Here is a 15,553-nt window from a genome sequence, read left to right as displayed (position 1 = left end):
GCTCAGCAAGGTACTGTAATCTCCATTTCTGGAGATACTCAAAACAAAACTGCACACGGTCCTCAGCAACCTGCTCCAAGCAGGGCATTGGACCATTCAGTCTTCAGAGGTTCCTTCCAACCTCAGCAATTCCATGAAGAAGTACTTAGCAAAATTCCAAGATCTACACATTATGAAGGATGTCAGGGATGGAAACAATATATTCAATTCAGATAGGACCCTTAATCCAAAAATAGTCCCAAGGTAGTTTACAAACAGCAGAATATATGAAACACTTCACGAGCTACTGAAATGCAGCCAACTCGGGGGTGAAATGTAGAACAGTTTAATAGCTTCCAGCAAACAGAAAAAAAAAATCAGCAAAAGCCAAAGAATGCCATATGCAACTGAAGCTACAAGGGGAATTAGGTAGAAAGAATGTAATTATCCATGCTGAATTCTAGCCAGAGCTAAAAGTAATCAGAAAGTCAGTGAAAGACCAGAACAAATTGATCTCATTACTCTTGCATTACTTGGATCTAGTTCTAAATGGAAAACTCTTATCTGAGTCTACTGGACTGACACTAGTGTGTACATGGAGGTGTGTTCAAAAAGAACACAGGAGTTAAGGAAACAGAAAGCTGATAACATCTCTGTGCAGAGTGCCAGCCTGGATCTTACCTCTCATTCAGAACTCATTAAGAACTACTGAGACTTAATTTTCTCTCTCCTATGTTCAATAGGATTTTGACTTCAGTGGAAACACAACTTCTGAAATTTGGTAGTGAAATGGGAAGAATCACATGCAAAATAAAGGTAAGCCAATTAATAAATATTATTCACAACTTGCTACCTAACACCAGAAATTTGCATGCAACGTGATGAACATGTACAAAGCCAGTACAAAACTTGATTTTAAGAAGATATCAACTAAATTAGTTACAGAAGACCAGAACACATTCGTTACAGAAGACCACAACTCTTCAAAGCCAAAAGCACTTTTAGATAGGACTGATCTTTTACCCATTATCAGGCTTCTAGCAATGCATATCCTATTATTTCAGCAGTGAAGCCTTGTATCTGACAAACAGCTAGCACTGTGCTACAAGGAGAGAGAATAAATGGGAAATAGGCAGGACTAGGTAAGAAAAGGACAGAAACAATATAAATAGCGATTTGTTTCTTAAGAAAATACCTTAATACATTGGTTCTCAAGTAGCACTAGGGAAGCAAAAACTTTTTCAAGTAGATGGATTTATTTTTTATACTACTTTTACACTTCATATTAGTGAAGAATCGTTCGATAAACACAAACATGAATCTCTGATAGTACAAGCACCTGTCTCTTGTTTGTAAACGACCAAAAGCGAAGACCAAAATCTCGTCTGGCTTTGGGCCTTTCACAAGCCACATACAACTACGCATCCACCTTTGTACAAAGCCCTAACGCCTGCTGCTGAAGAGGAATGAGTCTGATGTTCTTTGGTAATTGTAGCAGCTCCTTTACTACAGAGGTGTTTCATCAAGAAGACACTCCTATATTTTAAGTGAGTATTACACGCCTTTCTTAAATAACTACATAAAAAAATGAATTAATATTTGGATAAGCCATGCCAATGATTAATTACCTGCACTGTTAAAAAGCTGGCCTTTTATTTCCAACTTGAAGGCTTGCAACTCTCATTTTCAGACACTGGATCATGTTATGTTGTTGCTGGCTAAATTAAAGGGTCTTTGAGTGGAATAAACATCATTAACCAGCCCTTCCAGGAGCCTAGGGGTATGTGTACAGTCTTCATTGTGGTAGGTGTAGGCACATCTGCACAGACTTCAAATGAAGCAGTTTAGGAAATAATAGCAACCGTGACAAGGAGCTGAGCAGGGTCTGAACGAGCTCTCCAGGAATTCAGAATGCAGCCCGGTCAGTAGCCACGCTGAGTCCGTGCTGATACGCTTTCGCTACCAGATTAAAGTAGGTCTGGGCGCTGTCCCTGAGGATGCAAACAAATCTCCAAATTTCAGAGCAGCCTTATGCCAAGAAGGCTAGCCACCCACATCTCACTGACGTTCATGTCCCTTGAAAACCAATGAAACACAGAAAATGACCCTATTAGTAATTCATCAACAGTAGCTCTGTCTCTCTTGCAGAACAACCTGCAGCCATTTGGGAACGTGACATTGCAGTGATGTTGGGATGGGCCAGCTGGGAGTCGTGTGGGACAAAAACACCAGGTAGAGTCTTCAGAAGGGGAATAGTTTCTGTCTGCAATAGTGCTGTATGCGGAGGAACTCCTGATATTGTATGCAAAGGCTCTGTCAGCAAGGGATGCTTCCTTCCTCAAACCCCAAGCAATGTGACCAATTGGAAGATTTGGCCAGCAGGTCCCTGTTGTGACACACTGGGGGTCAATGGCTGGCTGCTTCCTCGCATCATCCTGTGTGGTGGGAACAGGACAACTTCCCTAGACACTCCCCACTTTGAGCTCCCATCATTTCTCTGTATTGCACTACGACCCTTTGCTCCATCACAAATATTAATTTGTTTGTAGCTGTGTGCACGTGTATTTATGCCACACAAGCTCTCTATCACAGACAAATCTATATTCTCTGGGAACATCAGCAAAACTATGTTCCACAACATGATTAGAGCCGTAATTCCTAAATGGGTGTTGCAATCTCACTGCAGCTAATGGAGTTACCCACAACGCACGGACAAATCGGGCCTCTGCTGGGCATTGGCAATTGCCTCATTAAGTACAAGCTTTTAGCTACTCCAGGATTACATAGAGGAAAAAAAAAAAAATCAACAAGCTTTCTCTAGAGTACTAAGAAGAAAACAGAAAGTAGAAGACAAAGAATAAAAGGAAAAGAATGTAAAATTAAAAATAAAAGAAAATCAATCTCCCTTTCTTTTTGCCATTTCATTTATTGATTTCAGCTTCACCACTAAAATAACACAGCAAAAGGACTGTTAGAGAAAACATGGGTGTATTAAATAGAATTAGATTTTAAAAGATCCAGGTGATAAAAGTGATTAGATAAACTATACACATGAATCAATGGTTACACGACTAATCCGGCTCACCAGATCTACTTTCTAGGAATCCAGTGAATGGCTTTCTACTGGAATTTGAATTCATCCTGGAGATTTGTCAGAATCTGCTATATACGACAAAACTACACTGTACCCACTAGCACTGCTGCAGGTGCACTTTACGCCCCCCCTTTGAAAGAGTATGCTCCAGTACCAAAATCACACCAACTAATACCACACCTCATGCCAGTAACTATCAGTCAGAGTTAGGTTATGAGGAAATCTTTCTTTACGTTTCATCAGGAAAATACCTCAGATTTCTTGCTCTGATTGCAAGCCACTATATGGGCTTTATTACCCCCCTTCTGTCAAACTTCTGACTTATTCCACATGATGAACTTGTTCTTTGGTGACACGCTGACAGCTTAGTCACACAATAGCCCCGTTCCCAGTCCCTGGCATCAAGCTCCTGAAGGTTGCTGCTTGACCAGACTATCCCAGTGCTCCTTATGTTCAAGAACATCTCCTGAAGCTACAAAGCTGTGGCTTCAAGGACTTTGAACGTACTTTAGGCTGTGCTATGGGCAGAACTGGTGACTTTTCCACCCTGAGCCATTTAAATTCTCCTTTTCTGGGTCACATAAAGAATGTGTTTTGGCCAGCTGCAAGAATTGGATTCAGGCCAGTGTGCTTACTGTGTGGGCTGTGTTAAGATTTATGACATCCCTTAAGTAATCATTTTCTAGCTGTTAACTTCCTGAGATTTGTAAATAACATGGCAGATAAGTACGCTGCGGTCACTTAGTAACTTAAATGATTTTTAAAACAGTTATCTGCGTTTGGAAAAGAAGATGATGTTTGCCCGTATCTTCATGGTAGAAAGAAATATATGTTCCTGTGACAGCTAGGAAAAGAAACATCTTTCAATAAAAGAGCAATTTGGTGGATCGATTCATTTTCCAAACGTGCTATACGAACCACTAGTTAGACAACCCTGTCAACAAGACAACACCTGCAGCTCAGAAGGTTTCCCTTTTGTTATCCACTTGTTGAGGAACGCTACATACAATACCTGTACTTTACGAAAAGGTTTTCAAGTGACTGACAAAATGACTGATGTTTGCTTTCTTAGAAAAGCTGTTTACAATCACTGTAAAGAAACACAGTCAGGACACGTTCTGTACATCATTTCCAAGGGATAGCCTAATTTCTGTTTTGGATTTGATTCATGGCCATTCAGGAGAACCTGCCTTGCTTAATCAAGGGACTTCTCATCAAACCTTCTGTTGTTTCCTCTCGTGTCTTTATAGTTTTTACAAATACACAACGAACAGCACCATCGGTTTTTTCTGCATCCAAACATCAACACCACTCCAAAATACATTATCACTAATGTAGCGTATTACCCACCTTGTGTCCCAAGTCTATTTTTAAAAATGATTTATGGACAAAAATTGACACACGTTATTAGTCTAATTTGAGTATTCCATGGTAAATGTTATTATAGAACTCTGCTCTAAATTAAACAAAATTAAATGCTGATAAAAATTTACTATCCTGCAGTCCCCAAATGAGTCTACGGTTTAACGGGAGATATCATGTAAAAACCATTAGTTTAAAACTCAACGAATCTCATTCTTACACTATTAATTTTAGTCCTTTAGTTTTATACTTCAGGTTTTTGCAGATTATGCTTAATTAAATTTTTATAATGGTGTTTAAATTAGCTGTTCTATATGTGATAAGAATACCTTGACAGATATGTTTCTAATTTGACCTACAGGATTTAATTTCAGAAAGTTGTACTTAGTCAGATGTCTGTTTGCATCCTTCCTTCTCTGCCTGGCTTCCTCTGAGCCGAACTTATTTCTCGCGTCTTTGGTGTTCTAAAAGGGCTAATCACTACAAACCTTCAGCTCCAATCATTGCCATGTGCATTTATTTGGATTTATGAGTAGGATTAGAAGAAATTTGTTTTTAAAAAGTTTAGAGAAGAAACATACTCAAAAAAAAAATGCAATGTTACAAATATCTCCAACTCTAACATAAAAATCGCCATATACTGAACAGACAACAATCTTCCAGTGATGTCTTTTTATGTTTCTAAGTAGCAGTGGCAGCTTAGGTGCACTCATGGAGCACAGCTTGGGTCACAAAGAACACGGAGTGGAACAATGTTCCTCAAAGTGCATGAAAGTTAAGGATAGAACTTCTGTGCATACACCAAGTTTGTTGAGTCCACACCTGACCAATATTTTCCAAGGAAATTCACTCACTTTCTACCTTTCCAACTAGAAGAATGCTTTCAACATCAAAAAATAAAACCAGGTCCAACTCTGGGTGACTAAAGCCCTAACGTAAATGACTGCAATCAAAGAAACACAGAAGGTATTTGGACAACAGAAGAGTCTGAATTTGCTTAGACAGAAGCTCTGTGTAAGAGGACCTTGCTGATGTACTCACACCCTTCTGTGCGATGAGCCACTCAGGTGGATATTGCATGCTTTCATCAGCTGGACCGACAGGAAGTAGCATTGTGAAATCCATTTCTTACCTGAAGTCTCACTGGAAAGGACAGAAGGAAAGTCTTTTTGCCTGGATCCTTGCAAATGCATTTGAATGCAATCTCAGGTCTGCAAAATGCTCAGGTGCTTCCTTCCTATTTCCTGCAGGAAGTTTTCCACTTGCTTGTTTTTGGGGAATCCTAAAATATAATAGGAAAAAAAAGGGTTAAAAATCATAAATCACAAATCCTTTAATCAAAGGGATTTTCTTAATCTTAAGGTGGAAAATTACTGAGGGTCAGGCTATTTTTGGTTATTGTTAGCAAAGACTATAAAGACCTTGCAGAAACAACTTGAACAGACGCTTGCTTCCCTGCAGTAACTCTCCTTATGCTAGAGCCGCAGTCATCTCAAACTTCTTAATTTTGATAATAACAACACTGAATGATCTCAAAGTTTGACCACAATAAAATATTGTTAGAATGGTTTGTCAAAATAATCTGACTAGCGCAACTTAAAATAAGAACATCAGTTAGGGAATTATAATACAAATAACCAGAAATGTCAGCTCACCTTTTTCTAGTTTGATGCATTGCATGACCCTTAATATGCCTGATTTGTTTGCAGACTACTTTTTATCCTTCACTTGATTCTTCCTGGAATCCCAAATGGATACTGTTTCCAGCATACTTCAGCTGCCTGGTTTTCCTTCTTTCTGCTGAGTAGCAAGCCAGTTTCAGGTTTAGTAATTTTGGCGAGAGGTACGTTCCTCAACATTGGCTGAATCGTAACCACAAAGTGATTTCTCCAGGATGACTGCAAAATAAATCAGGCAGGACAGTCAGTCACGTTATTGACAGCGCATCGGTCACCACATTCCCTGCACATTAAGGCAGCTATTTAAAGAATACGGTCCAAGGTCCCAAAAGCCCATTAATATTTCCATATATGTAATGTCTAAGTGTAGACGTAATATTAGGCATTACATTCACTTATAAAGTAGTAAACAATTTGTATCATTTGCAATCAAACCAAATAATTCAGAGAATATTCAGAATAATTAATAAGACATTAATAAGACTTTCCTGACCTCATTTTAAGGTATATTGTGAATGGGACTGCCATTTATTCTGATTAGAAACATTGCTATCACATCATCAAGAAATGTATATGGCACACCCATTTACTAAGCAAATCCTTTCAACCATTCATTACCATACAAAAAAGACCTGCAGACTTGTAGAAAGAGCCAGCAGAAAATCATTGTTATTGTCTAAGAAATATTCTATAAAACTCTATTCTGAATTGCACTGGTGTAAATTTGTCATAGGTCCGTTCACTGTCGCAGTCTCATGATTCTGTCAGCTCACTCTGAGCCTGGCAGAGCCACTGCAAAGCCAAAGTTATTTGCAGTTTCAGATTTATAGTGATGAAACATAGCTGTGCTCAGTCTATCAATCATCATTCTTTTGAGATGCAGTAGGCAAACTGAATCATGTCCTAGACATCACCACTATTTTTTGGTAATCTATGCCGTCTTGTCCCTCCTCCAGGAACTTTATAAGGTACAGAAAGGGAAAAATGCAAAGGTCTATTTTTTTTTTCCTCTCAAGACTACTAAAAGCTTCTTAATGGTTCAAATGATCTCATTTGTAAAATGAATTACCTCACACAGCATAGTGCTGTTATGAAATTTCTGGCTAAGAAAAATTCTAGAGACTTTCCCCAGCCTCAAATATTTTCAATTAAACACCTGCAGTAGTCTGTACTGATCTTAAATTTTAAGTTTTATTTTTATAAAGTTTACTCAGCATAAAAATCAGAGGTGTACTTAATTTATCGCAGCCTTAAAAAGACCTGAAATGCCCAAAGCATATTGATACATCAGATGACAGAAAGAAATATCTGTCTATAGTGTTCAAATGAAACTAAATGGAGAAGAAAAAAAAAAACACAGCAAAGAGGGTAATTTTTGTTCTCTGTTTTGAGATTACAGACGAGAAAAGAAAATGACATCAATTTGTGGACATTCTCAGGGTATTTCAACTAGACAAACAGCAATTAAAACATGTATGAAATATTAGAGGGATGAAAGCTTGAGTCTGAGAAGTCATTAAGTTCTGATTTGGCTTTACTTAGAGAGACTGTTCAATAATTAGTGGAATTTTTTATATATACAAGAGACGTGTATCTTCAGACTTGATGATACATAACTGACCACCGAGCAGAGACTAAAATTACCAAAGCGAAACAAAAATATATATATCCATATATATGTGCACAGGCTTTATATGAGAGGTAATATTTCATTTACAGATTTATATCACATCACATTTATGATTCCTAAACTGTTCAAGAGCAAACGGGCAATATCCACAGCAATTTCAAAATATTCTGATTAATAGCTGCTAAAGCAGATAAATTTCTTAATACAGAAGTTATAAAACATGCAGACGGTAGAACTGTGAAAATAATGATCAAAAAGAAAAGCAGTGAGAAAGTCCCAAAGCACACGCTAGTGAGATGCAAGCCAAGCTGACTTTGCAGAAGAGTCGTTCAAGAGCTCCTGAGCACTTTGGCAGCGTGCTTATGAAAGCAGAGTGGCAGAAGCTTGGTCCTGCACAGAGTAGGCACAGAACCAGTTCCTACATGCTGCAGCAGGCTGGGCTGGAAACAAGGAGTCCTGGTTTCAAACAGCACCTAAGCTTCAGGAAACCTAAATCTTTCAGGACAGGCATGACACTTAATAATGCAACAATGTGGGATTTATGGTGGGGGTTTTTTAGGACATCACAACAAAGCCTGTCTGGACAGGTCGCCCAAGTTCAGCCTGGGTCAGCTCTCTTCTTTATCAGGTTAGTTCATCCTCTGGTGGTAATTCACGGAATATCTAGGGTTTTGCCCTTCCTTTCAGTCCCTGTATTATTAATATATTTCTTATTCATCTGCTGAACTGGCACTGAATCTGCACAAGGTGTAGCTTTTTCATGTTCATGCATAGGTGGCATTTTTTAATGTATAAAAAGGATAAAATTGGATAACCCACCACAAGGTATCAGTCAATCAGCTCACTTTTTTTGTTACATCCCACCAAAAAACACAGCCTAGGAGGAAAGGTGACAAAGACAAGCTCAAGTCAGTCACGGCGCAGCCTGCAAGGGACCTAACCCATTATAAGCTCAAAGAGAATTAACAAGATATAAAAAAAAAATAATAAAATGTGCAGGGGACAGAGGAACAGCTCACATACACCTGAAAGCCAGGAAAAAAAAAAAAAAAAGAAAATCATGTGAAACTTCAGATTCCTAACAAGATGATAAATGGCAGAAGGGCATGACACGCCTGTTCACTGTGTTTCTGACCAGCACAACAAAGACAAAACCTTCCTTCCTCCTGCCCCCCACTGTATTTTTCCTCCCTTTTTGTCTCCATTTCCTCCAGTGCAAGCTGTGCAGCACTCCCCACGCCGTAAGCAGTCCTCACTAAATGCAGAGAACAAACCAGCTAATCAGCCAGTTAAAGAAATTACGTCCTCTCTGCCTCCCTTTGCCACCACAGGAACTTCACACAGAGCCCTGACATTTTTCCATTTTAAGGGAGCAAACACTCCACCTACAAAACCATCATTATCAAACAAGGAGAGACTGAGTTTGCTTATTTGTTAATTACCAGAGCTCCTGACAAAGGAGTATTTCTTCCCTCTCAGAAGTGTTTGCTTTTATGTCTGAAGAAAGAAAATAAAAACAAATTACAAGCACTTATTAATATGTAAAGGTAATTGCTACATACAGTGCAGGGTGAATAGACAAAACTCAGACCTTTCATTGAAGCTGCACTCCCCGGCAATTGGTAATGCATGCTCAAAGCAAATGGATTAAAAACATTTGTACAGAATGACACAAGAGATTATAGCACTTCTACGGACTGATATTTTTCCCTCAAAGGAAAAAAATAAAATAAAAATTGCCTACCTGTCAGCACACTTTTCTCAAAAGCCCCAAACAAAACGTTAGCTAGATGTTTATTACAAGTTTGGAAGATCACTTTGACACATGACAGCTACTTAGTTCAGTGACATCCCTCATCATCATGCCAATCCCATGCCAAATGACCATCACAGGAATACTACAAAACCTCTGCCCTTTATTTTCCTATATAAAGGAAGACAACGGACAGGTACTATTCACAAGCCCTGAGAGCCAATGTCTCGTGTCCCAAAAAAAACCAAAACCACAGATGTTCACTACAATTATTTCCTGTTTCACTGGCACTGCAAAGAAAAATATTCCTCTCAATTAGCAAACATAACTACAACATACCTCTACAAACATACCTTCTTAATGTTTTATAACTTTTATATAACTTTTTCGAAAAACAAGAGTTTGGAAGGTAAAGCCACATGAAATCGATTTTGGTTGGGATGAAATGCAATTCAACAGTTCTCACAGGGGCTGTGGGAGGGGGAAGACTTGAAAAACAGAACCAATAGACTTAAAGTTACTGCTTTAAAAGAGTGAGAAGTAAACCAAATACAAGTCAACTATCATTCGTAGCAGCACGAGAGCTGGTGCCCTTCACTAATTTTAGAATTTCTAGAACAATCTAGCTGACAGCAAGTTGACACATATTGTTCACAATCATTATTATTTAGATAACATCATAGTCATAATAAACATTTTGGAAACCAACATGATTTATTACTTTGCCAACACAATACTTGCCAGACATAAACTGCAACAAGTCAGAGTTGCACAGAGGATGGCTACTGAACGGTCTGGTCTGCAATAAAGTCAATGTTAGAAGACAAATTTTCCTTGTTCTTTGCACTACTTCACAGAAGCTCCCCTTTAAGGTCTAGGGTGGAAATTGTTCCACCCAGATAAATACCAAGAATTAATCTGCATTTCAAGAAGTGATATTCCTTTCAGGAGGATTCCCCAGATTCATTCAAAGCAACCAGTCTAGTCTGAAATGTCAGCCTGGTTTCATTTCTCATCCCCAGACCACTGTCCATATTTCCCAGTTCTAACAAGAATATACTAATTCCCATTGTGATTTCTCTTCAGAAATGAGTTCTTATGATTCTCATTTTTCAGTTCCCTCCAGAATTTATCTAGAGAAGTCAAAATCCCAGAACTGTTGTATCTGTCAAGTTGATGCTGCTTTGAGACCACATGTAAACTACTGCTGTTAACTTGATCACAACAGACATTCTTCCAGTTTGTTTGCGGCCAAGGATTACTTGCAGTGCCAAACAGAATAGTTTAGTCAAAATTAAAATTGAACAAAGGAGAGCAATATGCTGCGTTGTTTCATTTATTTCCCCTAACTGAGCACAGTGGTAACACAATTTAAATAAAAGGTAAGTTTATGTAAGTAGCACCCAAGAGAAGATTCTGCACAGATATACGATACTAGGAGAAAATCCTGTCATGCTCTGAAACAAAATAATGATTATCTTGCTCCCATAAACAGCAGAGTAGAAAGTTCTTCACCCAACAAGGCTGCTAGTAAGTGGTTTTGATGTTACAGAAATGACAATTATTGTAATACTTGTCAGCAGATGCTGCCTGACACCTTTGCTACAGAAACTCCTTCCAAATAAAACATAACAGAAAGGTCCTTGTCAAAGACCAGAAGCAGATCACAATTATTCCTTCCAATGCAATCCAATAAACGTGCTAGAGAATAAACAAATGAGCTAACAAATGAATAAAAGCATTCTGGTAAAGACAAGTCATGATTAAACATTCACTTTCAAATGCTGTTTTTTTTGTCCACATACTTCACTTTGTCCATAAGATGTGAAAGCCTTGTTTGGAAGTCAGTTCTCTTCATCGGGAGCAGCTCTAGCACAGTCGTGGCCAGGCAGCTCTGATGCTGTCTGCTAACACATGGTGCTTCCACACTGCAGCGCTTTTTCCTTAACTCATCTGGCTCTAGGCAATGAATACACCACACGAAAAAGCTACATCTGGGTTAATCATTGCCTCGTTTGAAAACAAGCTGCAAGTAAGGGTCTATTCTAGAGACATCCTTTTAAACACAACTGAACCTAAAGCTCAGGTTCCCAGTTTCTGCAACTGTTAGATAATACAGTAATTCAGGATATACTCTTATAAGTGCAACTTAGAGCTGCTGCATCAGGAGGACCAATTTCTCTTAGAACAATTGGCACAGCAGGACTGTCAGCAATAATCAACCTTCCCACTTTGCACATCCCTATGTCCCTTTGCAGCTATTCAGTCTGTACATTCTGGAGCAAGCACAATCCAGCCCATAGATACTCCTGTTTTGACCTCTCTGGGGTTCCTAAACACACAATTCCTGCAGTATCAAAGTCCTGCTTCGTTGTATTTGCTGGAGACGTTTCAAACACGCTGCTTGAATACTGGAAAAGTCAAGCTAGTCCTGTCTGTATCAGAGAGCTTTTGAATGCCCAAGCTAGGAAGAGGTTATCTTCTGTGTATCTGTATCTGTCACAGCAGGAAGTCGATGCTACCTATTGGAGATTGAAACTTCCAGCAAAAATGCGTGCTGTGCTTATACATATAAAGTCACCCTTCTAACTGCTTGCAAATCTGTTTACAAATAACCACAGACATCACTATTAGATACCTAGGCTTAAAAAAAAAAAAAAAAAAAAGAAAAAAGGACCCTTGAAAGCTGAACCGAAATATGTGATGATAATATGAAACAGACTGCATGAAAGTCTGTTTACTAAACAATATATTGCTATAACATTGCTGTACTGGTCTACAAAAATCTTATGATTTTCCACAGTGAGCTTCTATAAAGAGCACTACAAAACGTGTCAGCGGCAGAGAAGCAATGACTAAGCAGCGCTTTCAGTGAGGCCTGCTGTGCAAAGCCACCCGTGCTCACATTACGCTCTTCTCCCTGACATACCTCTACCTACCAGAAACTGCAGAGGATTTGGAAAGCCCTTTCTTCAGGAGGTGGCTGTAGGAAAGGTTGCGCAGGGTGAGATTTTTGCCTCAGAGGGACATCCCTCATGGTCACAGCTCAGCTTTTAGGGCCTAACGTGGCGCTGGCCCTTCTGTACAGGGGAAACGACTTTCACCAACAGGGCACCACGGCCCTCAGAAAGGCCTAAAGGAGAGGCTGTGGAAACTACATCTCCGAAGGCTTTAAAGACAAAGAAATGGCAAGGCTGACCTGACGCAGCAGTGGCAATAACCCCACCAAGCAGGAGGCCGGCCCAGAGGCTCTCCAGCAGGACCTTTGGGCCTGCACATCTCTGAGAGGCTTCGTGGTGTTACCAGCCGAGCTCTGAGGCTGACAGGGCCGCGTGTTCTCCCTGGCGTTCCCCAGCTGGTTTGAGTGCATACCTTGCTGTTTGCTGAACTCGCGATAATATCCCAAATGAGGGAGAGAATTGGAGTTTTTCCCGTTTCTGACACCAATATGCTCTTCTAACAGCTGGCAAGTCAGAATCTACTGCACATAAAAATGGACTGAGAGAAGTCACAAATACAGTGCGTAAAGCCAAGCATTTGTGGACCTTCAGTGTATTCATAGGGACTTACAGGCTTGTAACTGAAACAGCCAACCACTGGGCAGTCTGAAGCATCCCATGCACTCACAGAATGGGAAGCACTCTGCAATTTTCCACTTCCTGGCTACAGGAAAGAAAAATATCATTGATGTAAACAACAAGAGAAGGTAACTTCTGATGCTGCTTCTCAAGAGGCTTCAGGGAGGGGAAAAAAAGAAAAAAATCTGAACTTATTGCCAAAAACAGACCTTTGATTCACTAGAGCAGATAAGGATCAAAGTCTGGTGAATGACAGCAGGAGGAAAAGTTACTCATCTCAGAAAATGAAACAGTTCATCTTAAACAGAAGCCTGTGATACCATTATAACATTTTCACTAGAAACAATCATCAGCTTAATTATGAGCTAATTTTCAGGTCTTTGCATAAGAAATCCAAAGGCCTCTTACTCAAATCATCATTCTTTGCCCTCAGCAAAGTGATTTAGCATCCCTTCCTGCTCTGATCCAATGCATAATGTGGGGGATGTTGACGTATTTCTACTGCTGTAGAATTTGAAAGATCTACAGTGGAGAAAAATCACAAAGGCCATGTGCAAAGGCAGGAAAAATGCACTATTTGTGCACAAATAGTAAAAACAAAACAAAAAAAACCCACCAGCAACAACAAACATAAATAGATCATGACATCATCCCCTCATCCCCTCCCACAAAGAACTAACTAACTTCAGTGGAATTATGCCTACAACAGGTTCAGCACCTTTTGATGAGGTGTAGTAAGAACTCTGAATAATTAGGTACGTACCTGAATAAATGCTCATATGTCTAAGTAACAGAATCTTCTATTCCCTGACAATTCCTGAGAGTCAAGTTTAAATACGAAGTCAATACATGGAAAAATAGAATTAAAATGTAAAATATTCTCATTTTATGTTATTGGAAATCCATGCTGATCACTTGAGAGATTTCTGCTTGCAGGAAGGAGACAGACTTGTTGGAATTTCTGACATGATTTATCTTCCCAGTGATGAGCGTGTTACTCTGGCAGTTTAGTCTCATTTGCAATGCTGAACTTTCTATTTTGTAACATTTATAGCTATGCCACAGCATCTCACCCATGCGGCATTTTAAAAGCACAAATATCAATGCAGTGCCACAGCAAGGGGGGCGGGGGGGGAATAGGGGGCTCCAGCTCCAAACAAACAACTCAAAACCCAATCTTGCATCCAGACACCTGACACCTTCCCTCAGATGTCATGAGGTTGATGCTTGCAGTGATGCAAACAGAGTTACCCAATCTCTCTGTAAGGCTAGTGCAACAACATCACTATTTGCTAGCATGCGTCCACTGAGCACAGCCTGCAAATGATTGTGTACCTCGACAGTGGTAGCATGACAGCTACAGTCCCAGGAAAGTCTGACAGCAGAACGTGCAGCCTGGCAGGGCTGGTGTGCTGAGTCTGTGCTGTTCTGCACACTCATGCAAACAAGGAAGCCTCTAAAGGATCCGTAGACATGTATGATAAACAAACACATGGCAAATGAAAGTAAGAAAAGTGGAAAGTTTTCAATTCAGGTCTTGAAAGTCTCATTTTACTTTTATACAATAGGCTTACAACTATGAGCTGGAAGAACCTAGCAGCTTGCCTGCTTAAAGTTTGCTTTAAACATCCTGACATTCTTAAAGACCTATCCCTGCCAAATCTGTGTGCATTTTCTAACAGGTAAAGCTGATACAATTAAATGGTTTGCTAGTTCACGTTGCTCAAGATATTCTTCTGCTGGAAATGACACTGGCAATTGAGGAATGTTGAACAATACGACTGAAACCTACTGTGTTGTCATCCACTAGCGGTTCCATCCTTCGAGCCGCTAAATTTGACAAAACAAACATCGACATTGACAAAACACAGAAAAATAAGAAAGAAAGCATCAGAGCAGAGAGGGGAAAAAAAAACCAAAAAAGTATTTTTAGCATAATATAGTCGCTGCCTATTTACATGCATCAGCATGTACACATCAGAATTAGCACGTATTATGAGAAAAAATGACCTGGCTGAATAGCTGAGCTCAAAGCGCTGCTTCCATGCACACCTCACTGCATTCTGGGGTCCAGCCTCCTGTCTGAGAGTATTTCTTAGAATCCCAAACATTCCTCGGTATGAGAGCTGGTAATGGTTATGACTGTCAATCAGCTAAACAGCGATATTATGTATTTTTCAAGACAGATGGCTTTTCCTACCTAATGCTGCTGTTAAGTTTGTCATAAAACACTGAACAAGCATTGCTGAATAAGAAGAGACCAACTCTGGGAATATCTAGTCTCCACCAATTGTTGCTTTCCTCCAAAACCTCCTTTCTTTGCAAGCTTATTCAACTAAACATTCCTTGTGAGCAGCAAGTAAATGACATTAAATTTAAATCAATTATTTTGATTTTTTGTAAGAATTCTTATTACGCTAATATCTGGATCTTCCTAGCATCCTAAAAAAAGTTCCTAATAAACTTGGACTTTTCCAG

General features: G+C 39.5%; 1 protein-coding gene across 1 annotated transcript in view; it reads right to left on the bottom strand.

The window, feature by feature from the left end:
• TOM1L1 (target of myb1 like 1 membrane trafficking protein) overlaps nucleotides 1-15,553 on the bottom strand; it is a 428,506-nt gene that overhangs the window by 338,039 nt on the left and 74,914 nt on the right. Inside the window, exons 2-3 of the mRNA XM_013178890.3 lie at nucleotides 6,091-6,333; nucleotides 5,568-5,717 (exon numbers count right to left, since the gene is read on the bottom strand). The gene's annotated coding sequence lies outside the window, so the exon portion shown is untranslated. The remainder of the gene's footprint in view (nucleotides 1-5,567; nucleotides 5,718-6,090; nucleotides 6,334-15,553) is intronic.

Source organism: Anser cygnoides, chromosome 19 (genome assembly GCF_040182565.1).
Source record: "Anser cygnoides isolate HZ-2024a breed goose chromosome 19, Taihu_goose_T2T_genome, whole genome shotgun sequence".
Taxonomy (NCBI): domain Eukaryota; kingdom Metazoa; phylum Chordata; class Aves; order Anseriformes; family Anatidae; genus Anser; species Anser cygnoides.
The sequence above is the reverse complement of the archived record's forward strand: the minus strand, read 5'-3'. Positions and strand labels throughout refer to the sequence as shown.